Source organism: Melozone crissalis, unplaced genomic scaffold, assembly GCF_028551555.1.
Source record: "Melozone crissalis strain CALT ecotype California unplaced genomic scaffold, PUWL_Pcris_2 ptg000042l_1, whole genome shotgun sequence".
Taxonomy (NCBI): Eukaryota; Metazoa; Chordata; class Aves; order Passeriformes; family Passerellidae; genus Melozone; species Melozone crissalis.
The window spans coordinates 15431947-15458159 of record NW_026535820.1 but is presented as its reverse complement, the minus strand read 5'-3'; the positions used below and the strand labels follow the sequence as shown (position 1 = coordinate 15458159).

The window sequence follows — 26213 nt, the reverse complement described above, 5'->3', positions numbered from 1 at the left end:
GGTTACTGCAAATAATACTAAGTAAAAAAATGAAAGTAAGCTTTTATAACCAATGATCACTCTTTAATGTTTCCAAAGCTTTATGAAATATTTTGATTGCATGGGCAATAGAAGTGCAAAATACCATTATGAAGGTTGTGCTGAAATCCACATAGTGAAGATGAAATGAGGCTTTATGCCTCATTTCAGTTATTGCACTTTTTATATTGTGCTAAGCCATGCAAAAACTATTTAGCTTCAAGACCTAAAGGTCCCTTTCAAGAAAAATCACTACTAAATGTCATGCATCCTATGCTTTCTTCTGTAACGCACTGTTTTCAGGAAGGTACTAAGAAGAATCATACTTTTTTGTATTTGAACTTTAAGGACCAGACTGATGTTCAGATGACAGACTATATTTCTTTCCTTATTACACCCTTCCAGTTATCCAGAATCCCCCATTTGCCCTCTCCTGACAGAAAAGACTGTATTTTAAAAGAGTCCATCAGATAAAAAAAGGAGACAAAGCACAGCACTACTCTACATAAATGATGCAGCATCAACCTTCTTAACTGTAATCCTGCTGAACTGAGCAGGGACACTGCTCTTTCCAGAGAGATCCATGAGTTTGAAGGTCCTTTCTGTGAAAAGACAGCCTCCCCTTGGGGAGAAGAGCATGCCATGTCCACAAAGCACTGATCCTGAAAGAACAAATCTCGCTGCGTAAAAGGCTGAAGCCTCACCAGCAGGGCTGCTCCTGTGATCCTCCTTGGAGAGGTTGCTTCTGGTCTTCTTCATAAGCCAAGAGAGTGGTTTTCTAAAACTCTAGTAAATACTTAGCCTCTAGTGTAAGCTTTCATATATTTAAGAAATTCCTACGGATCCTCAAGTCCATCCTACCTGCTTTATCAGGTACAATGACTTCCTTCCCTATAATCTACAGGCTACAGATCTGCAGAATTTGGAGATGTCAGATCCTCTGTTTTGCAGGTAACAAGGGTGGAGAACACTGGCAGGCAGAAGTTCCAGTTCCCAGATGTTAACCATCCCATTGACCCCCTGCTTTTTCCAACATGGGCCTTGCAGCTTGAGTCAGTTCACTGCAACACGAGGTTGAAATGCTGCAGCCAAATGAGAACATGCATGACTCTAAGCCAATAATATAAAGCTAATACTTAAAGCAACTACTCCAGTATGTAGAAATTATCACAGTCCTAATTCCGTAATTCTTGCCCAGCACAGAAATAAAAAGATGTCCAAGAACAGTTTACTCCAAAGTCACTACATTTAACAATGAAAGAACTTAATGCCTAATTAATGGACTATTAAACAGTGCTATTTGTACTTGGTTACAGAGGCACAGACAACTCAGACCCCAAGCATGGAGGAAGCTGGGCATCCTTAAAGTGCCACCACTGTTCCCAAACAAACCTCCCAGAAACAGTTCACATAAGTAAAAAAAAAAAAAAAAACAAACCAAGAAAACACCAGCCAGCAACATAACCCATAGCTCTGTGTTTCTGCTAACCTCTCATCTCATCTCAGCTACAACTGCTCTCAAAATCTGCTTTTCAAAAACGTGTCTTGACCAAAAGGACAAACAGTTCTAGAGCCAGCTCTATCTCTGGTTCTTCTCAGACTTACTTCTGAGAAGTACAAGAGTGGGAAAGAGAATGAAGATTAATCTAAACTTTGATCATTACTGTTTCTCAAAAAGGTGAAAGCTAAAATGAATATTAAAGCTAAAATGAGTATTTGTCATTATGGTCTGAAAGACCAAGATATCACACCAATATTTTATAAAAATATTTCCTAACTATTGCACAGTAACAGAATATATTCCTATTTTAGATATTCAAATTCGTAAAGAAGATTTCTTTTCCCCCATCTCCTTACATACAGACTCTAGCAGCACAAAAATAAAATAAAAAACCACCCTGCTAGCCACTTCATTGATATTCTTCCCCCAGGCAACTGTATTATGAAATTCAATGAAAATCCCTTCCTCTGACAGTATCCTGGTAAAAACATATAAAATTGTCAATGTGAGAATTATTCTCCCTTTGCAAGGAGCACACATTAACGAATTATAGTCAAGTATAACCATCTATAATTAAATTCCCTTGACAGAGTACAGGTTGTGCAGTAGCTACTCTCCCCCCAAACACATGGCTATCAGTCTTGTAAATTCAATTTAGATCACTTTGCTTCATTTTTCAGTGTTCAACTAGTATGAACAAAGAGTGATTTCTGACAGTAGGTTTTCAGGCAAAGACTTTTTTTTTTTTTTGCAAAAATGCTACAGGAAATTTTTTTTTTTGTTTTACTGTGAATAATGACTGCTTATGCAATCATGTTCTTTTCTAAAAACCACAGGAAAGGGAGGCATACTTTCCACAAGTCACTTTATGTTGACAGAACAATCACAGATTTTTTTTTTCCACTTAAAAAAAAAGATTAACTAGATATCATCTGCAGAATCTTAGTTACTTAATATGCAATAGGAAGAGTAATCAAGTATCTGATTTTACTGCTTTTTCATAACACTCTGCATAAATGATCAGATAAGAGTAACATAATCTGTAAAAATAACTCATGGATTTTTGAGATCCTGTGCATCTTCTGAAAGCATCTGCTTTTTAGAAGTATATTATTTGAAAGCCCTGGGAAGTATTCAATCAAACTCAAAGATAACTGTTTCAATTTCAGAGAACACTTTTGGTCATATAAAAGCAGCAATATGCAACATGGGAGTAAATGCACTCAGTTCTCAGGCTCAAAATAGGATTTTGCACAAGGGTTTATAAATGTAGGGTCTTTAAACAGAAGAAAAATTGTATTCAGTATTAGCTTATGACTATTATTAAATATTATACCCTAAGACAAAAGACCATTAATTTCCTAATTTGAGTCTTTTCTTTTCTTAAAAACAAGCCAAGTATATTCTATTAAGTAAAGAATAGAAGAAGACCTCTGAGACTACAACATTGTACAATGAAAGTCTACAGCTCCATGATATTAAAGGAAGCTTTCAGTTTAACACTCTTGCATGGAAGTGATTACAACATGTGCATACAGGTGTAGTGTACAAAACGTTAAGAAGTAGACATGCAAATTCATTTAAAGTGCACTAGAGATCCCCACCACTCCTGCTCAGGTCTAATGAGATGAATGATTCATAGTATCTATGAAATACAGCTGCTCATGTTGGTTTACACTCTTTGCCAATGTGCTTCTGCTCTTTTTGTCCTAGGAAAATAATATCAGAATTACTTGATCCAAACAAGGGCTGAGCAGAAAAATTGCTGTTCATAATATAGCCCACTGTAAAATATTTCATGAACATATATATTCATGTGCAACATAGAATATTAATACAGAATTTTCAATACTCGTTTTGATCGTGAGACTGGGTTTGCCATCTGGATTTTCTGCACTTAGAAAATAATTCAATTCACATCCAGATAACATCCACATGCATACAAGCACATTAGTGTGTTTCCTTCTGTAAATTTGTTGTAATGCCACTCCTCTTGAATGCTCTTCTCAATGCCTAAGCAGCAACCTCAAGGCAAAGGCTCACTTAGCAGACCTCATGGAAAATTGCAACAAATGCCAAGTGCTAACAACACGTACTTCAGCAATACAGTTAAGAGTGTGCATCATAAAACAGAAAACCTATAGCTATTTAATCCACTTGGGATCGTTTTTGCAACAGACAAACAGAATAAGAAAGTATCTTAGGTACAACTACCTACCAGATACCACTTTTACCTTTGACAGATGGAGAAACTATATGGAAACATTCTGCTTGAACTGTCTAGCCATCTGCATATTTAATATCTGAACACTCTCCAAGAACACTCTGTATTAAACAAGTCTTTACTTCTCAGAGAGAGAAGCAAGAGAAAACTACACGAGAAACCCCATATAATGCCCCCCCCCCCCAAACTTTATAAATTAGTAATTTATTCATACTGGTTACTTCTGTATCTGTAAGATGATCTGTTAGTCCTACTGGCACAGTGCACATGCTCATATTTCAGTTCATGGCTTGTTGGAGTGGCATGTGTAATGCCCATGAGACATCCTTTACTATAATTATAGATGACCTTCAAAAGAACTGGGTTTTTGACATCCTGGCAAACTGTTATAATCACAAAGAACTAAAATGCATTTTAACTTGCCTTTTCCATCACCACCCTTAAATTTAGTCTGATTTTAGAACTTCCTGAAACCACCTTGAAATCTTATTAAACATTATTTAATATCTGATTTTCTGATATATGGGTTGTCTACATCAGCCAGAAAAGTGTTGTTTGCATCTGCAAACTGAGAGTATTAGCTACGGAAATTACTGAGTCAAAATAAATATGAAATATAATCAGGTTATTTTAGGCAATGTCATTTCCCTACCTGTATTGTAATTCCATTTGTCATTATATCCTTCAGAGATATTTCCATACACCAGCATTGTTTCTAAATTTCTTCTAGTCTTTTTTCCTAATCCTTTTTTCTTCTCTGCTTTTACATTTATGACCTGCAGATTATTCCATACTCCAGACCATCCAACAATCTCAAAGCACTACTCATTTTGAGCCTTGCTGGAGTAACCAAGCTGTGACACTTGAAAAGAAAGCTGGCTGTCCAAAGACAGCTACTTACCAAAGCCTGCTAATTCAATAATTGCTTTTGAAGACCTGTGCCTTGCGCTGAGCCCTGTGTTCTGCCACCCCAGCCCACTTGGAGTAGAGGGCTGCTTCAGCAGGTCATGCTAGCCCAACTGGAGTTTTGCCACTTACTGAGGGCCAAATACAGCCCATTTGCTTCTAAATCCTATTTACACTTGTCTTCAACATCTCTACAGTCTGGTTCCATAAGCAAGTCTGGTTATGAGGCTCTCAAGCAGTGAACAAGTGTCAAATCAGGTGGTTTCAACTGAGGTGAAACTGAGGATGTATTCAAGCTATTTACCAACCTTAGTTGTTTCATGATCTGACTAATAGCAGCCCAACTTCCCACTTTTCCACGCTGAACTGTTTGCTAATTGTCTATTCAGTTAGGAAAACAATAACTAAAAGGAAAGGTGATCTGCAGAATTAGGTTTAATTCATACTGTACACTTTTTTCATTAATTGAAAGCAGTCTGAGTGATCTGCAGCAGGCATTAGGTAAAACCTAGTACTGATATATGACTTTACTCTGGGGAAACAGGATGTTAAGTAGTCTACTGTTCAAAAACCCTAAGTTTTTATAAAAGTTGTATGTTATGCTGGTAAAAGTAATTTGTACCGGTTACCATAACTATGACTCAGTGCAATTCTCTCTCCTGCCCCAGTCCTGGGACTGCTAGTTCTAGATAGATAAATATGTATGTTTCCTAAAATAACATACTTCCAAAGCAATCTGGCAGTCTACATGACAGAAGAACACTGGACATGAATCTCCCTATCCCTATTTCTGCAACATATTCTTTTTCATTCCTAATTTGTACAATTACTGTGAAAGTTTTTCTTTAAAAGTATTTTGTTGCAAGGTACAACTGGGAAATACTAAAGCTCCTTCCTACATCCATGAAGCTTTATGAACCCTAATGCCTCCTTATGAGCCCTAATAATTCAAACATTAAGATCTATTTTTAAAGTATTTTCTTTCACAGGTAGCTATCACCAGACTGCCTAATTCTTGCATTCACAGGGAAAGACTCACACAGTTCTTTAATAAAATGCCATCGAGTTTCCAGTTCCCATAATCCTTTTTGTTTACAGAACAAAGTCGTAACAGGCATGCCGGAATGAAAATGGGGATAATGTTCTTTCTATTCGATAGAAATCCTCTGCAGCTTTTCAGTACAGGAATACCAGCCATCAGCAAAACACAGGACTGGTATCTCAAACAGAGTCCAAATTATATCTGATTCACTGACCCTTTTCAGTCTTTGCCTCTACCACTCACTGGCACAAAGATCTGTGCTTTTCACATCCCTTTTGTCTTTATTTTAGAAAAAGTAAAATGTAGAAAAAGAGAATAATCATCTTCAAGAAGGAAAGTACTTGTATTTCGACAACTGCTTTTGTTTTAAAACACAAAAAGGTTTCTTTCCATTTTCTTCCACTCTGTATTAAGGCAGTTTCACTATAGATGAGCCTATAGGCCCCTGCAGAGTTGTGCACCAGCTTTTTTCTAAATGATGCTAGCTGAAAGAAAACTCAGTAATAAATGTCATTTCTGTACTCTGGAGTATGCAATGCACCTTTAATACTTTCCCAAGCACACTATTCTACACAGTAATAAAAAGAAGGATTAAACACTAATCTCTTATACCCATAATGCATCAACTGACTACACCTGCTAAAATCCAATTTGGTAATTAAAAAATGTATCTACTGAACAGTCAAACCAGGAGACTAAAGGGAAAGTACTGTCTCTGCAGATAGCTAGCAGAAAATGGTTTCAAAATTGAGGCACTTAACATAAACCTATTTTTACCTCTATTCGTTTTTATGTGACCTTAAGCAGCGTAAGAAACAAATACCTACAATTACAGTGCAGCAATTAAAGGGCAGTTTTTGTGTTACAGTAATGACTTAAATATCTAGCAAAAAACTGGATAAGCTACTTTTCCTTTTATTCTATCTTTAGAAAATGCCAAAAAAGTTAGCTCTTTTTTTTCCTTTCTCTCACTAGCAATAAAGAAAGTGAGAGCAGAGAATAGATGCTTTTATATGTTCTCTATGCTAACTGTCCTTGGTCTGAAGTCCTTTTAGGCTTCAGGTTTCAGGTTTTTTTTTTCCTAGCTCTCCTCTCTTTCTTCCTTATTGTTCCATCTCCCTGCCTTTCCAGGTGTTCTGTTTTCTAGTTTAAAGAACCTTACTTTATTCCCTGATGCTCCCATTTTTCCTGTCCCCTCTTTCACCTGTGCTCCTGACAGAGCTGCTGAGGCATCAGAGCTTTGCTAATTTCAGGCTGCAGCTCAGGCTTGGAGCACACCTAGGCAGAAAGATCATGGGAGGCTGTCTTCACAAAAATAAACAAGTTAACTAACAAACTAAATATCCAGGCACCCACAGTTTCTGTAAAAAGCCAGAACTTGCTGAAATATCAAATGGGTGCCTACTTACAAATGAGCTGATGATCTATTTTATAAATTCAATCAGTCAGCAGCTTTAAACAGTGGCTTAAGCCCCCGCACTAAAAGGGGTTTAGGAACAACAACAGAACATAGGAGAGAAGCATATATCACTTTTAGGCAATGTGTCACTTCTTATCACGAAAAGAAATACAACAAAATAAAATTAGGGATTTTTCTCATTAAATTACAGGACTGCTCAGGCAGAAGTGAGTGTTGTACTTGAATTGCATTGCATCAAACAAAAATTCCCAGCACTGACAAAATGGCAGCACTCCTCTCAACAATCCATTAAAAAAAAAAAGCCTTGAAGCAGATGTGGGAACGCTTAATATTTTGTATTCTGCTGCATACCCCAGGATACCACCTGTTTCTAGAGATGGCATTTGGCAGTCCCTCCCATGTGGCTATGGATGCTTCAAGGGGAAAGGGGATGACCCTCCCTAAACCCTCCTTTCAGCTTCACAAACCAGCACACATTCGAATGCAATGACCCTCCACAAACACCAATACAGATTTTCCTCTGCTTCCTTCCTTCCTCTGTCTGGTCTGCCCAACACTGGTGGCTTTTGTCACTCTCCCACATGTCACTCCTCTGGGCATACTATGGTCCAATTTTCCAAAGCTGCAATTATTCTTTATGGCTTTTAAAAGGTCCTTAGTCATACTCTAGTTACTGTGACAGATCTGTGCACTGCTTCTTTGCTGTAAGATGAAAGCTGTTATCCTCTGGGGGGAACCTGGAGAACCTTCCAGCCACTGGACATGGACACAACTGCAGCAGCATCCCCACAGCAAAGAGCTTGTCTGCATTTTGCTGTGAATGCTTGATCTCAAAGCAGAACCCCCCTGTAACACAGGGATGCTCATTTCCTTAGCAAATGGATAATGGTGAAAAAATACCCTGCTTGAACACTGTGCTTTTGTATTAAACAAGGGGAAGAAACCTGCCAGTTGCCAAAGGGGGTGGAAGAGACAGCAGAGACAGCCCAGCAGTATTTACACTGATGTGGTTAGATAGCAATAAAACCCATAAATCCCACGGATTATAGTATCACTGGATCATGTCCAGTAGGCCTCAGGCAGAAAACTAGTTGGCTTAATAGTATCTAGTCAGACCTCAGGTTTTCATCATTATTATTCTTAAACAGAGATATCTGACCTTAAAATTCAGAAAAAGCTTTTGGTGACTGGTGCAGGCTAGTACAGAGTATTTCCCAGCCAGGCCACAGTAGTGCTGCCCATAACAAAGCAGAGGACTCAAAAAATTGCATGTCCATCTGTGGAGGGACAGAATGTAAGAAAATAAAGATAGTGCAGAAGGTAATCTCACACCTGAGGAGTTGCAGCTGTGCTAATCACCAAAGATTAGGCTGCCCTTAACAGGCCACAGCTGTGTCCAATAAGGATGAGTGCTATAAAAGAGTGGGTTAGCTAGGTGAGGAGAGTGTTGGAGGTTTTTGGCTGTACTGTGAAGAGGGGGGTCAGTGCTGTGATGAGCTGCCTATGAGAAATCACCAAGAAGGTATGGAACTTTTGCAATAAGATGTCAGCATCTATCATATTATGAGGGAGTACCTGTGGGTGAAAGTAACCCCTAAATGGGTATTCACTCCCTCTGTGTGCTGCTTTCAACATTTAAAATAGCTAAGGTGACATGCTAATTAACTGATTACCATTAAAGAGGGGGAAATATCAAGGGAACTATCAAGAAGATGCCTGATTTCACATATTTTAAGATTATTATTTAGGTTGTTCACAGATCTTGTTATAGCATCTCTCTGAATATGCCTCACATTCCCCCTCAATCCAATATATCTGTGCAGATGCCTTAAAAATAAATGAAGAATCACTAGTATTAGAATTAGATTCAATTAGAAATATGTAGGAAATTACTTGACACTGCTGACTATGGAAGCTCACTTAAAACACTGCAACATCATAGGGAAATCTTAATGTTGTCATCAGTCCATGAAAGGGAGCTAACAGTAATTAGTACAAACATTATGAATTTTTTCCTCAAGAGCTAAAATGAGTCCAATGATCAGAAAAAAGTCCAGTGCTGGAATACTTTCTAGCAACTGGCACTTAGTGAATGCTCGCAAACAATTAATTATTTTTATCATCTTGGTTGACCACCTAAACAATTTTCTCAATGAGATGAAAACTACCCATCCTTGCAAAGTCACCAAGTATCAAAAGGAAAAACAAGAGGAGGAGAAACTTTGACTTTTTCTGTCTATGCTGCAGAGTGAGGACCTCAGACTTGAGTCTTTTTAAATTATTTTTTTGTTTCATGTAAGGCCCACATGACTGTAGGTAAATTATACAAACACTGGCTGCAAGCAGAAGTAGCACTGTTGCTTCATGTTTGACTGCACCACACAATGCAAACTCATTAGAATGACCAACATGAGGTTGCTTGTGTACGTGTGACAGTGTAAGTCAAAATTTATGTGATACTACTTTCCTTCAAGATCTTTTACTGTTTTCTGAATATCTTGTCTAGGGATTACAAAATTATGAGGCTCAGATAATCCCCTCAAATTCAGACTGACAGTAATAGAATTGACAGAAATAAAAAAGGTGTTACACCAGGAAAAAAAAAATTAAAAAACCATTTTCTTAGCAAAATGCAGACAAGCATGACAGCAGCACAACATGGTACCAGGATTAATATAGGAAGGGCAAAAAGAAAATAAATCCTTGGATACAATTTGCAGACAAATGAGAGAAATATAGACAGACTTCATTCAAGAGGGAACTTTCAGTACTGCAAAATTAAGACATACTTCAGGATTCTATGCCAAAGCAATGCTGTGCAAATTTATGCAATTTATTCCAGGTGGAAAGAGAAGAGACAGACCTGGCTGAACAGACTCTTGTTTTACAATCATGATTCAGTCTAGTCACAGAAGAACAGAGAAGAAAAAGAACAGATCTTCTGATATATTTGAAGATACTCTTCCTATGATAAATGCAGCTTTTTTCTTTTCTTTTCTTTTTTTTTTTTTTTTTTTTTTTTTTTTTTTTTTTTTTTTTTGTGTGTGTCTAGACTTTCCTGTGGGCCTTGTGAGCACAAAACACAAGACACTTGACATTCAAATTGTGTTAGATTGGTATAATGCCTGAAAATAGCAGGGGCTTGACTGATTGAACTAGAACTGAAAATTCTACTTTTAGCAAAGCCTAAGGATGAGAGCAGGGTATTACCTGTCTGAACCCCTTTGCTGAATTGAACAGTTACATGAGCTTTGAGACCAAAGATTACAGTTATAAATATCTCAATGAAAACCCCACATGTGATAATGGCTCCTAGAGGGAATCATTAGGATTCATTTCTGGATGTGGCAATTAACCTATTACTGTCTGAGTCACGACTATTTTGCTGAGAAGCACTGAGCAGTTGCACTCTATGCAGTCTTAATTTTTCAATTATTAGTCACAACATTCTAAGTTTCTTAGCAAAGATTACACAGCAACACCCTCCAAATGCCCAGACTGCATCCTGTGTGTCTGGGGATTATTTCTACAGCAACTGGTATAACAGGACTGCTCCCTGTCTGGGAGTCCTGGGTACAAGGTGAAAATTGGATAACTTCCAACATTTACATGAATCAAACATAATACAAACACCTGAACAATGAAAACACTCAGCAACTTGCAGACTCAACCCATCACAAAAATAGAACTGAATCTTCCTTTAGAAACCCAAGTACTGTGTTATTCCAATAGAAGGCACTTCTTGCTTTGCTTACCAGAATACTAAATATTCATTTCCAAAAGGAATCTGAATGGAAAAGCCCCATTGTAATAAACATTTTAACATTTCAATGGCTATTTCAACTGCCATCTGTATTCTTCTCAATTTTCCTCAAATGTTTGAATTCCTCAAAAAGACACCTGTGGCATTCACTCACGAGAACAAGCATCTCTTTTCACTTCCTCTTCCCAAAAAACAATGCCAGTTTGCAAAGGGAATAAAGAAAGCCATGCTATGCTTGCTGTATACTTCAGAAAATACTATCCAGTGTGTTCTACAGTTATGACTGCTGATCCAGAGATATTTCTCCTTAGGATAAGCATTACTGTGAACATCTTGTGCAAAAATCACTGAAGTGCTATGCTTTGATGGCTAATACAAGCAGATTCATGATCTATCTGAAAGACTGTTAAAGTTACGGCAAAATTCTCTCCTTTCTTGGTGCATGATGCACAGTTCCTCTCTAATACTATACTCCAGATGTGTCTTTGTATGCATGTGAATATGCTTTTGGTCCATAAATGCAATAGTGTCACCAACAGGGAGAACACAAAGTCATTCAGTGGAACAGCATACTGAGTTTCTGTTGAAACAAAACTGCAGAGCATGAAATAGCAACCTGTCATCAGATGTCGGGAGTCTGAAGTTCATGAGCAGCAAATAAAAAACTGCTCTCTCCTCTCACCTCTGTCTTAGGGAACTAACAGTCATCTGCATGCAGGTGTGGCCAGTCTGCATCCATAGGCATGGACTGGAGTCTCTGCAGCAATATTTAGGATCTATTTCACTAAGATCTGGGGCTGTGATCTAGGAAGTTAGAAAAAAAAGCAAAAAAACCCCACTAAAACAAAAACCCACCCTGAAAACCACAAACTAATCCATCACAAAAAGCTACAAAACAAACTGTCCCCCTGCACATGCACACCCTGAAAATAACAAAAAAATAGCCCCCAAAAGCTAAATGCATTCAGTTACTCTCAGGAGGAAGCTCCCACGGAACACATCCTGAGAGCCTGCAAACACAGGCTCAGTAGTTGTCCAAAAGGCACTACCCAGAACACGTGGAACCACATTTCCAGCTTTGTCTGGACAGGCTGCTCACAGTCTTTGCACTGAAGACCTTCCTGCCAGTGGAGAGATTCTACATGGCTGGTGGAACACTCTGATGAGGTAATCAGACAAGTTAGCAAGCAATACAATCAATTTGATCTGCCCATCTCAGCTGAGCACTCGGAGTCCAGAACAACTCTTATTAAGTTAGGCAATGCCCGCAGTAAATGAGTGATGTGCTATTTTGATTTGTCTCTCAGGGCTCAAGATCATGGTATCTAAAGCTCACCTTCCCATGAGAAATGGATTTCTGCAAACTAAAAGCAGCCTCTCCCACAGCAGGAGGAAGCAGCAAGTGAAACGGAACAGATCTGACCTTACAATAAACATCTGAGCTACATTTTAAAATACTGGCACTGAAATGTTATTACTTTGCTTTGATATGCTGCCAAGGGAAAGCAAAGAGCCACTGAAAATTGAACTTCATTTTGAGGTCCAGTCCATTTTTCAATAATCCTTGTGGTACTGTGTACATAACTTAAGGATGTTACAAAAAGCAACATACTATGATGTCATAAAATAATAACATTCATGTGAAGTTCTTAACAGATTCATGCTTAGTAGTGTCATAAATCAAAAAAAAATATCAAGGAGCATACACATGATGCCACAAATGAAATACATACCGTACCCTGCGCATGGAGAAAGGCATTTGGGGAAAATTAATCAGATTTTTGGCTCACAAGCACACAACATGGCTGCTGTTCCTTATTAGAAGTTAAAAATTTATAAAGTTCACTACAGTACGGATTTTTTTTGTTTTATAAATGCAGAGATGTCATTTTTAATGTACATCTGTTGGCATTTGTACATTATAGTCATAACTTACAGATTTTCAAAACAAATGGTATAACAAATCTACATAGTTTTACCTTAACTCTTGTATTGCTGGATGTCTCCAACATACAATTCAAATTTTTCTTTGAGGACCAAGGTAACAGAACCTGAGATGTGAAATTTTAGTCGTTGAGCTATGATTTATCTGTGCTACTCTCAACAAGCCCCCTTGATAAAAATCAGTAATTGCCTTTAGTTCTGTCTTCACATTCAACTGACTCATGTCTCTCTATGCTACACAGCTCTGGTTTTACAGTACTTTACCTCCAGATCCAGCAGATTTCTGCACTTTTACCAAGTATTGCAATGTCAACTTGTTTTGGTATTAATTAATATCCTTAATACAGCTTGACTCCACCATTCTTTTCTCAGCCTACCTTCTTACACATGATACAACCCTGTTCTCTGCCTTCACATTTTTCAACTACATGTCTTTGAGAGGTGTTTGCCATAAAATGTGTCCATGTTTTTCAGGGCAGTACTATTGCCATGTAGCTGCTTGTTCTATCATTCTCCCAAATGGGGAAGAAGGAAAGAGAATAGGAAAAATCTCTGAAGGTAGAAGACCCAATGGTCTTCCCAAAATCTTGATGCAGGGTGACAGAGCCAAGACAAACAGCAATGTCTTAAACAAAAACATCTTTCTCACCTGAGAAAACTTAACTCACAGTATTTTACTGGACAACAACATTGGACACATCACTTCTTTCCACTATTCTATCAAATGCATTCTCCCCATCACAACTAGAAATGCTGTTATCTAATGATGGATTAAAAGCAAACACAATTCATGCTGTGTTTACAAAAAAAATCAGAAACTATTCTTAAATTAATTCTAAAAAGCAGGCAAGATCTAAGTTCAGAAACCTTCCACAAAGGAATCAGAAATCACCACCAAAGTCTGTGAAGAAAAATTTGAAAGTTGTACTGAAGTAATTAAGAAATGCATGAGGGAACACAGCATTACTCTCAAAATACTGTCCTGAAAATCTGTCACTTTAACTATATAATGAAATCTTTGTTGTTTTATTTATAAAAAAGTAAATTAATATGATCTGTGTCAATGTTTCCTCTCTTGTCAAAGAGAACCATTCTTTCTTTGTAGTCTCATCAGGTCAAAAGCACAGGTGAGCTTTTGATTTTCATTTATCTGAAGGAAAAACTAGATGTTTAAGATCAAAAAAGAGATTTAATTTCTCTAGATAAAATGGACAGGGTGCATCTTTTCCTAAGAATGTCTTCTCAACCATGCAGCACATTTTATTTTTGAAATATTTGCTAATATTTGATACTTTTCTTCACTGTGGTCATCAGCTGCAGAAGGCTGAGATTTGAGAGTTCTCTTATTAAAGTAAAAAAAGGTGGCTTTGTCCTTTCCATTTTTCATCTGAGTCTGAAAAACATTTAGAAGGTCTAGTCAAGAAACATATATATTTGAATTACAGAACTGGCTGTAATTCACAATTTTGATACTGCTTAAAGCTGTGTTTTTTAATTATCACTGTTTCCCAAAATTAAATTTACCAAGGTTTTAAAAGGTGCATTTAGGTTTCCTGATATAGTACTTTAATACATTTACTGGACCGCATCTGCATTTCTCATGTGCTCATAAACATCATGCACATATAGTAATGGTATATAGTAAAGGACTATTTCCTTTTCTTACAATATGTAATATATTAAAATAAAAAACACCCAAACTTTTTAAGGGCTTCAAATGCAGCTACTATAAAACACGATCTAAGGTAAATATAACCATCCAGTAAAGGAGGCAGGGAATGAGCTTATCCCTGCCCCTATGAATGCTGCTTTGCTGGGTAACTCCAAGGAACATCATTCCCTGGCCAAACAGGAGGAGTCTCCCTGCAGATGGAGGTGGAATTAAGAGGCGAGGAGGATCCACTGCTTCTGGTGCCACATCTGAGCTGGGCTGTTTCACACTGAAAGCACCACCTGAGCCTATACGCAAGCAGTTTCTGCTCCTCCTGTGATTGATACAAACCTCTGTCTCCCCATTTAGAGAAGGCATCTCAGCCTCTGCTCGGATGAGGAATTTACGCTCTGACCCACAAACATGGAGCTCAGGAACGTGATGCCACACGCCACCCAAACGCTGTAGAGCCCTGAGTTCCGCAGTGACGCTGCTGCAGGCACAGCTGTGCCACGCAGGCGGGACAAGGGGTCACGCAGGGCACCAAAATATTACGGGCAGCAAATTGTTTAGTGACTGTTCTGTTTACTGTGCAAGTGGCTTTTGACTAGGAGGGGTGGCAATTCTTCCAGCTTGCCTTGGGCAGTGAAAGCTACAAAAATGTTTGTACTTGATGGGTGTCCAGGGAAATCGGCAGTCTTAGGTCTGTTTCTTTATCAAGTTGACCAAATTCTGTGCTACATGTGGCACTTTATTTTTTCTTTCTCTCTCTCTTTCCTCCCTCCCCAATTATTCCACATAACACTTCCAGCAAGAGTGCTAAGCAAGCCAGTTCAAAAGCAAACAGAAAGCAGGCAAACAAATTCCTCCAAAACCACTTAGCAAGCTGTTTATGCAAAGGTTTACAAATGGAGCAAGAATCTGCCCTCGCCTTCACAGCAAACCACAATGCCACAGAGATTCCTCACGAGAAAAATCTCTCTCAGGCTAAAGATTTTCATGGCAACTTTAAGGAAGCAATATATGGCTGAAAAATAGTTTTATTTACAGCAAGGCAGAAGTTAAATGACAGAGCCCACTACAGGCATTACTGATGATAAAAATAGAAGCATGATTTGCAAAGTTTATTTGTGGGCCATTGTGTGGCTTATGCTGTACCATTAGTACATGTAAAATAAGAGATTATAACACAGCTGGTGATAACAGGGAATAATTTCATACTAACCTGAAATAATCAGTTATCTTCCCCCCCAAACTTTATCTAGGAAAAGGTGCATTTTTTTGTCAAAACTCCTAAAACTGAAGTCAATTGTAAATTATTACATTCACAGAAGAAGGTGACTTCAGCTAATACCGATCCATTTAGAGAGAAACAATCCACCTTTCAAATGAAAACATTAAACATGAGACACTGAAATGATCAAAAATTTAACAGATTATGAATTGTGATTATTAAATGCAACTTGGAACAGTAACTCAGAGGAAAGTGAGTTGACTTACAGATTATTTTGATAGCACAGTAGATTAAAACTAATTATAGTTTCAAGTTCTTCATTATTACATAACTCAATGCCCACCCACATCAGTCAATTTACTGAAAACATTAAACATGCATGAAACAAATTATTTATGGTGCAACTGAACAACTAAAGGATGGCAGCCACATTATTATTGAACGTGAATTCAAGCAAGACCTGAAAAGCCTGAACCAACCAGCCACACAGCCTGTTAATCTAGTAAGACCAATCATACCAACCTTAAGTTCTTGCAAGTTTTTATAAAATTTAAGTCTCCACAAAAATATTTTAAAAGTGACATGTCCTCCCACCTTCACCAATTTTTAGGTATTATTTACTCTACTGCTTAGTTAGAACTCTTAAGGGTGTCTACTGGAAATGTAATTTCATGCTGCTTTGAAAAAAACCTCCAAAAACAAGAAAAAACCCCCACACAAAACAAAACAACAACAACAAAAAAACCACCTCAAAGGTTGAAAGCATTAAGCAATCTTGGTATTATTTATTCTTGCTTTGAATGAGGCAAGAAAGGAAAAATTGAACAGACTGCTACAGAAAAATGCATGAATCTTCACTTGCGATTTCATATGAAAGTTGAACAAAAAATCTTTCTGAACATGCATCTCAAATTGATAATAAATAAATAAAATCTCAACAACCAAAGGCCAGCTTTTCCAGAGTAGTCACTGTACTTGCAAAGTGTTAAAGGGAAACAAGTAGATCCTAGAAAACTCTCTGTACCACATTGGTATTGATTTGGCGGGGTTTGGTCTGCAGGAGAACTGCAAGACAGCATCCTAGGGCAATGAAAAGAAGCTCCAAAACATTTTCTGATGTCCGGAATTTTACCACCCAATGGAGGATTTGCTCCTGTGGCTTTTCCTAAAATTTCTGATGGCTAACAGAAAAAGGGGAGGAGGAGGTTGTGTGTGTGTGGGAATCAAGGTTGCCAAGCATGAAGAGCATCCCAGTCCCCTCCTCCTTTATACCATATTCCCTCGCCTCTCAATCTGACTGCTCTGCTGAGACCTGGTAAAAAACCCAGAGGAAATGTTTCTCCACACAGTGCTGAGGGGGACACATGACTGGTCTCACCAACTGCATGCAGGCAAGGGAGAATGCTTCTGCCAAGTTAGACATGGCCCTGTTCACAGGCACCACAGCTTGCTCTCATTCATTCTATTGCAGACTATACCTCCACCAATGCTGTCTTATTCACACAGTCCTTTCTTACTGTCTACAGACAAGTCTTTGGTTATCCTTTTCAGGTACACCAATATAGTGCTTGCAGAAATCAATTTTATCTCTAAGATACTGGATTCAGACATACAAATAAATAATAGACTGCAACAAACACTATTAAAGATGATGCATCCATTTAAAGATTTCCCAGTATATATACATGCTATCTATCTAGATTTTTATCTCCATATTTTTACAATACATTATCTGTATGTTTTTTACAGTACATTGAGGCTGCCAAGAAAACAGAATTGCCACTACTCAGGCTGGAACTTGCTATCAGAGAATTTTATTTCTTTTCCTTTTGTCTAAGCATGTGGGTCTCAGACATTCCGGAAAGTGACAGCAACAGTTGGTTGCTCTAAGAGTTAAGCATATGCTTAACTACCTTGACAAAGCCCACGGCAGGGAAGGGGAGGTGTTCTTGACTGTGGCAGCTGTAAACCACAAATAATTACATTATCTTTAACTACTCTTCAGCTGGAAGAAACATGCCTTGGATTCTGCTTCTCCTAGACAACTGTAAGGAAACTGAACAATGGTAATTCCCAAAGCCCCTGACCTCATGGAACCGTATTCCATTAACCAGTTTTCACTAAGCAAGTGGCAGAGAAGTACATTACACAGAAAGGGACACAGAGGCCACTGATCTGGGGCAGCTGAACACTGGGAAAGGATTGTGATGATGTTGCTCAGAGAACACATACCGTGAGCAAGCACTCACCTCCTCCCCACAAGTGTGCGGGTCTGCAAATCTGCAAACTGACAAGACAACTAGACAGAAATCAGAAAACCAGGTATTTTGACTCTCTCAACTTAAATTTGAAACCAGTAATCATTGAAGAAGGCGGCACACATGGGCAACAAAAGAGCCGGCAGAACGCAAGACTCAGTACATCTCTATTCAGTGGCAGGAAGGCATCTATTATCAGATGCAGAATGGACCCGAAATGCAAAGAAAGCCAGCATTGTTGCATGCCTTACTGGGAACATCCTAGCTGCTCCTTACAACTATTCAAAGAAACATGAGCTGGGACAACCCCAAAACAGAATCTTTAAAATCAGTATCTGATAAACCAGAGCTTAATTCTAAAACTGAAACCAAAGCAAGCACATAAAGTAACTTAGGCACTACCCAGAAAACACATGGATAAAAACTGGCTAGAGGTTGGCCCTCACAGCCGATCTCGGCAAGCTCGCTATAGAGCAGCAGTGAAAGATGCAGTCAGCCTTTTAGACATGGTTGTCTTGGAGACACCAGAACACACTGTATTGATGACAAAGGAAACAAAAAGCTGGATGCACTTTCTAAGGCTTTTAGTCTGCTCTCTTTCATGTGGAGTTTACGGAGGAGGGCCTCCCTGGGATGGGTATGCGGGGAATGCTGGCAGCAGGACCAGCTTATTGAGGTCGAAATCTGCACTTGCTTAGGAGTTTCATGCAGCCTCAGAGTACCCTTTATCCCAGGAAACAGGAGCCTTCCACATGGAAACTCTAGCAAATGAGACTCACATTTGCTCACTTTGAAGGTTTAGCCCTGCACAAGCATCAAACCCTTCCACCTAAGGGTCTTTAAGAGAACTAAAGCAAGCAGTCTCTCCTGGCTTGTGCAAGGGCCCTGGAGCTGCTCTGGGGGCTCTCTCCAATTATTCAAGTGCTCTTCTGCTAGGCTCCTTCCAAACTTTGAAGCAGAAATCCAGCAAAGTACCTTGAGGTAACTAGGAGAGAAATGGCTAGTGACATTTAGGCTGTAACTGTGAAAACTCCAAGTTCTATCTCAGTGTAACTGAGGTAAGCAAGGGAAAGAATTTTGACCGAAGTTTATTTTTTAAAGAGACCATGAGCAGTGAATGCTTCTTATTCCAATTACCGAGTAAATCTTGTATTCTGAAATGTAACTCCCATACTAGACTGTCAGATTCTAGCTTTGTAAGAAGGTAGCACTTGGTCAGTATATTGCACTGTAGTATGTACAGTGAATTCTGTTCATCATGTACAAGAATCTTCTCAATCTGTAATACTTTTCACTGATAATGCAATTTAGACTACATCAGAGGATGCCATGACAATAATAGTAAATACTGGCTTTAGGTAGAGAGCCACATGCATCTATCACGCCTTGAATTAAGCTCTGTATCATTGAGGTCTAGCTGGACAGTGTGACTATTTAGCTGATAGTGCAATATTTGCTGCAAGGGGTCTGCCTCCCTCTCTCCACATCTTACCCTCCTGCAGGACAAGGATGATACCGACTTCTTACCTGCAAATAGAGTGCAGGGGCTGTAACTGTTTCTCCCAAGAAGAGATGGAAGGTCTCACCCTGCCACAGGCCACCTGGTTGCAGGAAAGTTTATAAATTTCCTGATTTCATAGCCTGCTGAGTTTTATATGCCCACTTTCAAATTCTGTGAGTACACTGAAAATTGTGCATGATATATCAACATTTCGTTCTGACAGCAGGATGGGTGAAGCAGGAAAAAATTGGTAGTTTTCCACATCATAACCTCCTCTTCTTTCATGTTGCTCCTCTCTATTGTCTGCATGGAGGATTGAAGAGGAGGGAAGCAGTGAGGCTACCCAGATAGGTGATAACTCTTTGCCTTTCCAGTCTCTTCAGAAGAGCTATAAAATAGATAGGAAATAGGCACCTGACAAAGGAATATTGACATAATCAGCACCACCACCATCTTAGAGGTTCTCTCAATGTCTTTATGTAAAACTGTGTATCTGTAGTAGATAATTGCTACCCTCTCATATGTCTGACTGACAACAGCAGAAAACCTAGGTCAAATGATGCAAAAGACACTCAACCTGATGGGAGCAATTGCTGCTGGTGTATTTCCACATCAGAGGTGCCTACAAAATGAAGTAGTGCTAAAACAACCAACTCCGTTAATTCTGGCTCATTTGTTTTGTCACTAAATGCAAAACAGTGCATTGAATTAACTGAACTGCTGACAGCAGCTGTGGTTTTTTGGGACCACTGAAAATCAAACTATTTATAAATACCACAATATGGATTTCCGAATCTCATTTCAGGCATTACATAGCTAGGTCATATCCAGACCAGGACAAACATCAAGACAGAACACCTCTCATCTGGAGAGCCTATTCCTCGATGCAGCTACTTCATGTACCTGAAGCATCTGTGACAGTACAATTCAGAATGATTTGTGAGGAAAAATTAATTTTACTCAGTTAGTAAAATTAAACCCCTTCCTGCCACAGAGAGGTCCTCCAATATGGATACAGGTGAATTTTGCACTTATGGAATCATGTCTTCTTCTGTGAAGTTTATAGGAACTAAAAAGTCAAGCTGCACTATCACTATCTCAGACATTGATGCCAACAATAAAGACTAGGCTCAAAAAACACCAACCATATGATTTTGATGATGACGAGCAAAGCAGAACACAATACACAACATCCTTTGTTGCAGCCTCGCACAATCCTTCCTCCATCTACTTCTATTTTTAAAATAAGTGAAATATTGCATGAGATTAATGAACAACCATATCCATTTTGCAACGTCACACCAGAGACACATTCTAACAGGCAGGAAAAACAACCAGAGGATGAACAAAGAAGACACTGGTGTATGCTTTTGCACCAAAAACACTTTTCAGGTTGGATGCCTATCAGGAGCCTAACTCATTCTGTTAGAAGAGACTCTCAAATGCTGCTCGGAACTAGGGCACAAGATGTTTTTACATGATGAATCCATGGGCATTTAGTAAAACAGTTAGGCAATGACCACAATATATGTTTGTGGTAAGGAAATTTCTAGCTAGAAGAATTTTTTCCCTAGATCCTAGTCAAAAACCTCAAAACCACAAAAAAAAAATCTCCTCTTGACTCCCAGACCAAAAAAGAAATAAAAATTACAAGTTCTAATTCTACTTTTCAGGCAAACTGTAATTAAGATCTACCATATTTATTTACAGGCAAGTGAAATTGAATAGATAATATGCTTTTACTGATAGCTGAATCGTACCATTGTGGACATGCCATACTGGATATCTATTAAAATTATTTCACCATAACAAATCTGGGAAACAGTAAATTTGAGGTTTGTTCTTCAAAGCACATTTTTCTCTGCCCCAGCTCAAAATCACTGCAGTTCAGTTTACTAGGACTTTTTTAAGGGCACGGCTCTATGTAGTTTATGTAAAAAGACCACTGAATTTCAGAGTTATCACTGACCTGCCTATTATGTCCTGACACAACAAAACCAAAAAGCAACAAGAAGGAACACAGCTGTAAAAACCAGAACCTAGAATATTTTCTTCCTTTTTTCCATCATAAAAGACTGTGAAACTCTGTGAACCTATTCACATTTGGACAATAAATCTCTGTATCTTCTGTTTTCTGTGTTTGCAATAATCAGCCAATAGATCAAGTTTTCACAAGATCAATGACCACAATAAATACTTGCAAACTAACATACTGAAACTTTTATTACTAACTAGAACAGGTTTTCTAATTTTTTCGCAGCAGAAGCTACTTTCTTCCATTACTCTGTTTTATGAGAATTCTGTTCTTTATTTAGACTTGAGCACTAAAGGCTGCATGGTTTATGGATACAATTATAACCACAAGTCTGTTTCCAATTTTCTAAAGCCAAACCTTCATTGTAACAGATAAAGTCAGAATTACAGGAACAAAGCATGATCACGGAAGAATGACATTTGTAATGTAAACACACAAAATATTACACTACACAATCAAAAAACATATTTTGCAGCCTTAGCTAATACAAAACACCATGAGGTCAGCTTTAGGACTTGCCTGACTGGAAAAGAAAGCCTGAACCACTAAAATAATTTGTATTATTACAAATACTCATATGCTTTGAACTGGACATATGTATAAATCCTTGCGGAGATGCAGTCCTGGACAGTCCATAGACACATCTCAGTATATTTTCACAGCAGCTGAAAAACTGAGCTTTTACACTCCTGCTGCTAACACCACTTTCTTAGCTCTAGCTGGTATTTACATCCATGCTATTCCTATGGTGGAGACTGGCAGGATAAAAAATTTGGTAGGAGACACTTAAGAAGGTATCTATGACTGATTGTTTTATTTAGTCATCTGCTTCCAAAGGAGCAAAATCACTTCAAACCCATCAGAGCAGGCTCTTAATACTATACTTCCTCTAGCTCATTTTCCCCTTACTTTTTAAAATCTGTGCATTATATCCCTTCTCTCCTTTCTTCAGCTAAATCCCTTCTCTATTGTGCAGATGCAGAAAGAAATGCAAAACAAGCCTGTATTCCTGCTGTGGGATTGTGTCACCAAAGCAGAGAGAAGTTCACTAGAATTACATACTGCCAGCTCTCTTCTACTCCCACTGATACTCACAGACATCTTACTGTACAGAAAGGAACATAGGGGCAAAGCTCCAGCATACAGCAAATATGTATGGTGAGGAGAAAAACAAAATGGGAATCCTGGTGTATAATAAATATTACGGATGCTGACTGTGTGCCTAACAGATTGCTAAGCAGAAGCAACAGGAATTCCAGTTCTATAATCAACAGTCTTCCAATTTGATTCCAAATTATAGGTGTGTATAACTCATGAAGCTGGGGGTAAATCACTGCTTAAACTCAGTGATGTCAAATAAACTATACATTAACAATTAAATGTTTCTCCCTCCCTCTAAATGCAACATTCATAACACAAAGTCTGAAAAGTTCCTTTTCAGGTGAAATCACAACTAAATACACTTCACAGGAGAGATTTAGTTGCCTGTGAAGTTATTCAAGGACTCAGAACCACTTCAGTTCTCATAGGAAAATCATTCAAGTTTCTGATGGCTGGGAATTATTTCAACATCCAAGACTTCAAAATATAGAGGTTATTGCTACACTTATTCAAAAGTGGTCACATTCCAGCCTTAGAAATTCTTAGATAGAGAGTCAAAATCTGCTAATAACACTGCAAAACAATCTGAATTTTTCAAAGACTGTATTTGTAATTGGTATTACAAGTTCAATTTCCATTTTGAGAACAGAAAAATAAGAGACAGAGAATTGACACTTTCTGTATTAACTTGCTGCATACAAATGTTTTCTTTGGACTTTATCCAAAGACAAGGACTACATACACAACAGAACCTCACATATATTGTAAAAGGACCATCAGCTAGTGTATTTTCAGAATTTCAGCTTACCCTTAACAAGACTGATTATTGTTAGAGGATACGGAAAAATGCAGAATGTATTCAGAATGTAAACTAACAGGTTTTCCTGTATCATAGGACATTTGTATTGTTTATACATACATGGATGCCCTACACACATATACTATTAAATATATATGGATTCATAACAATGCCTTAGGACACTGAGTGCTATTTATCTTTGCCCTAAGCTAACTGTGAATTTAAGTCCTTGACATGGGGATGCTGCTTATGTGGTATTCATATAATGGTTTGTCTTCAGGGGATCCTCAGAAGCAGACTTCCAGAAATTATCTGGCATGTTTTTACCCCATTTTCTACTCAATTTATCAAATAAATGTAAACATTTTAAAGAGAAGAACAACTAGCTGAAGATGACGGAATTTCTTTCAACCAACTGTAGCAAATTCAAATGTGTCTCAAAATCTGGACACTTTCTGTACTCAACTGAAAGACAAATTGCTTTGCTAAAGGGTTAAGACAAACTGGGAAACCTGCCATCTAAAAATAACTCCCTCTTCACTGGAGCAGCCAGAGCCCAGACAACACAGACTAGAGGATTAACAATGAATGATAAGTTTTAGATGAAGAAGTATCTTTCATTTGGCCAACTCGTGTCGTTTTTAAAAAGGACACAAGACTTGCGGCAGACAAAGCCTTTTTTGTTTTAAAATCTTTCCAATGTTACTCTCAGCTGGGCAAGTATTCTTATTTTGGAGCCAAAGAAAGGCGCACATACAAAGTCAAAAGATTTGCCCTGGGCTACGTGCAAACCACCAGCAAACTAAGATCAAAGATCAAGTGGTTCTAGATGTACATTTGGAGTGGGCTCCTTTCCCAGCTTACATCACCTTCTCCTGATACTTCTGGAGACCTTGCACTGAACAAAGAGAGACTTGTGAAAATGTCTTAAATGAATTTTTTGCAGGGTATATTCAAATGATAAAAGTATTTTGGCGTCATCTACCCAGCAAACATACTCACTGCTGATGATAAATGGTATCAGTTGAAGAGACAAGAAAACTCCATACCTCACCAATACTGTCTATTTTTTAAAAATGTCTAATCCACCTATACAAGTATTTCCACAAAGTCAAAGAACAGCCACCCATCTACAAAGAGGAAGAATGCTTGTTTTGGTTGCACTTGTGGTTGTTTGTTGTTTGGGGTTTTTTTGATAAAAATTTAATATGCTATACTGAAACAGATTTGTTCTAAATAAGATTAACTGGACTAAAACAAGGGCCTGTTTTTAGGCAGTGTTTCTGAAAAGGAGAGAGAGAGTGTCAGAACATATCAGAAGTGGTTTATAAATAAATATATCCAGAGGGAAAAATTACTGAAATATTTGTTTACAGTTCTGAGGCTGAGACTGCCTACAGGTAAATAGTCTAGATGAGAATTAGCATCTGAAGGTGACCAGTCTTTCAAAAGTCTCTGATCTGATATAATCCTTTCACTGAGCTATAGATAGATATTTGTGTACTTGCCCCTTGGGGACTCAGACACCAGACCTGACCTCGAATGGATACCAGCTGGCCTGGCAAAGGCTCTACCCTGGATCTGGAACAGCCCTGAGGACACAGCCAGGGTGGGTCACAATTAGTACGGCCACTTGACGAGGAGCAATCAATGCCTTCCCCAGTTTGCATTGCAGTTGGCAGGCACAAACAAGAAGCTTCCCATAAATTGGGAAGTGCCCAACAGAGCAGGAAGAATCCAGAGGGAAGCTTTAATAGGCCATTGAAGAAAACTGTGATGAGCCAAGTATGAAACAGCAATAGAAAGAACACTGGAAGACTGAAAAACAAGGGTGCAAGACCTAATATGAAAAGATGTGCCAGATGGAAGCAGACAGGAACTAACACTGGAAAGAAGAGATTACAATGCAATTCTCAGAATAATGAATCAGATAAAAAAATGTAAGCTTCCTCTTGTCATTAGCCTGTGATGCATTTAGTTTCACTGCATACACAGGGATGCTGCTTTGCTATTTGACTGTGCTCCCTGACTGGCTCTCAGCAGCTGTCAGCAAACTGTGCCACCAGCTCCTGCTGCTGTCCCAACAAACCCACACCCAAATTTGAAGATGCTCAAATAGACACAGACTGATGATTACTTTACCTTCTCCTCTGCTTCCCACAACTTGTGGAAGATACGCCTTTCAAATATAAGTCTGTAATTTAAGGACTGGGCATTGTGTCACTAAGCACTGCACACAACTCCCCAAGGAGCACTGGCTGCACTTCATGGAGGCTCTGCTTCTCTCTTGGTACAACCTCACAGTGCTGCAGTTATACATATGCAGTTAATAGCAGGGAAGCTATTAAGACTAAAGCACAGTGAACAAACATCAGTTAGAAGATGGTGTGAAGTTTCTAATTTGTATGTTTACAGAAAAAAAGGGACCTGTGATTACAAAAGGAAGTCAATAGGGAAGAGATGCCAATAAGGCTGGTTGGATTTTTTTTTCCCACTGAAAACACACAGTTTCTCTTAAAATGTCCAAATGGCCAAAAAAATTTCTGTGAATTTAAGCAACTGTAACAAGGCACTCCCCAATCAGGACCCATCCAAGTTTAAAATCAAAGAATTGTTTAGTTTAGAAAAGACCCTTCGGATCATTGAGTCCAACCATTAACATGACACTGTCAAATGCACCACTAAACCATGTCCCTAGGTGCTGTATCTACATGTCTTTTAAACACCTCCAGGGATGGTGACTCAACCACTACCCTGGGCAGCCTGTTCCAATGTTTGACAACAATTTCAGCGAAGAATTTTTTTTTAAAATCCAA

General features: G+C 38.4%; 1 protein-coding gene across 1 annotated transcript in view; it reads right to left on the bottom strand.

Annotated features, from left to right (window-relative positions):
• The window catches only part of CDH2 (cadherin 2), a 115970-nt gene that overhangs the window by 39250 nt on the left and 50507 nt on the right, over positions 1–26213 (bottom strand). The gene's annotated exons all lie outside the window — the stretch shown is intronic.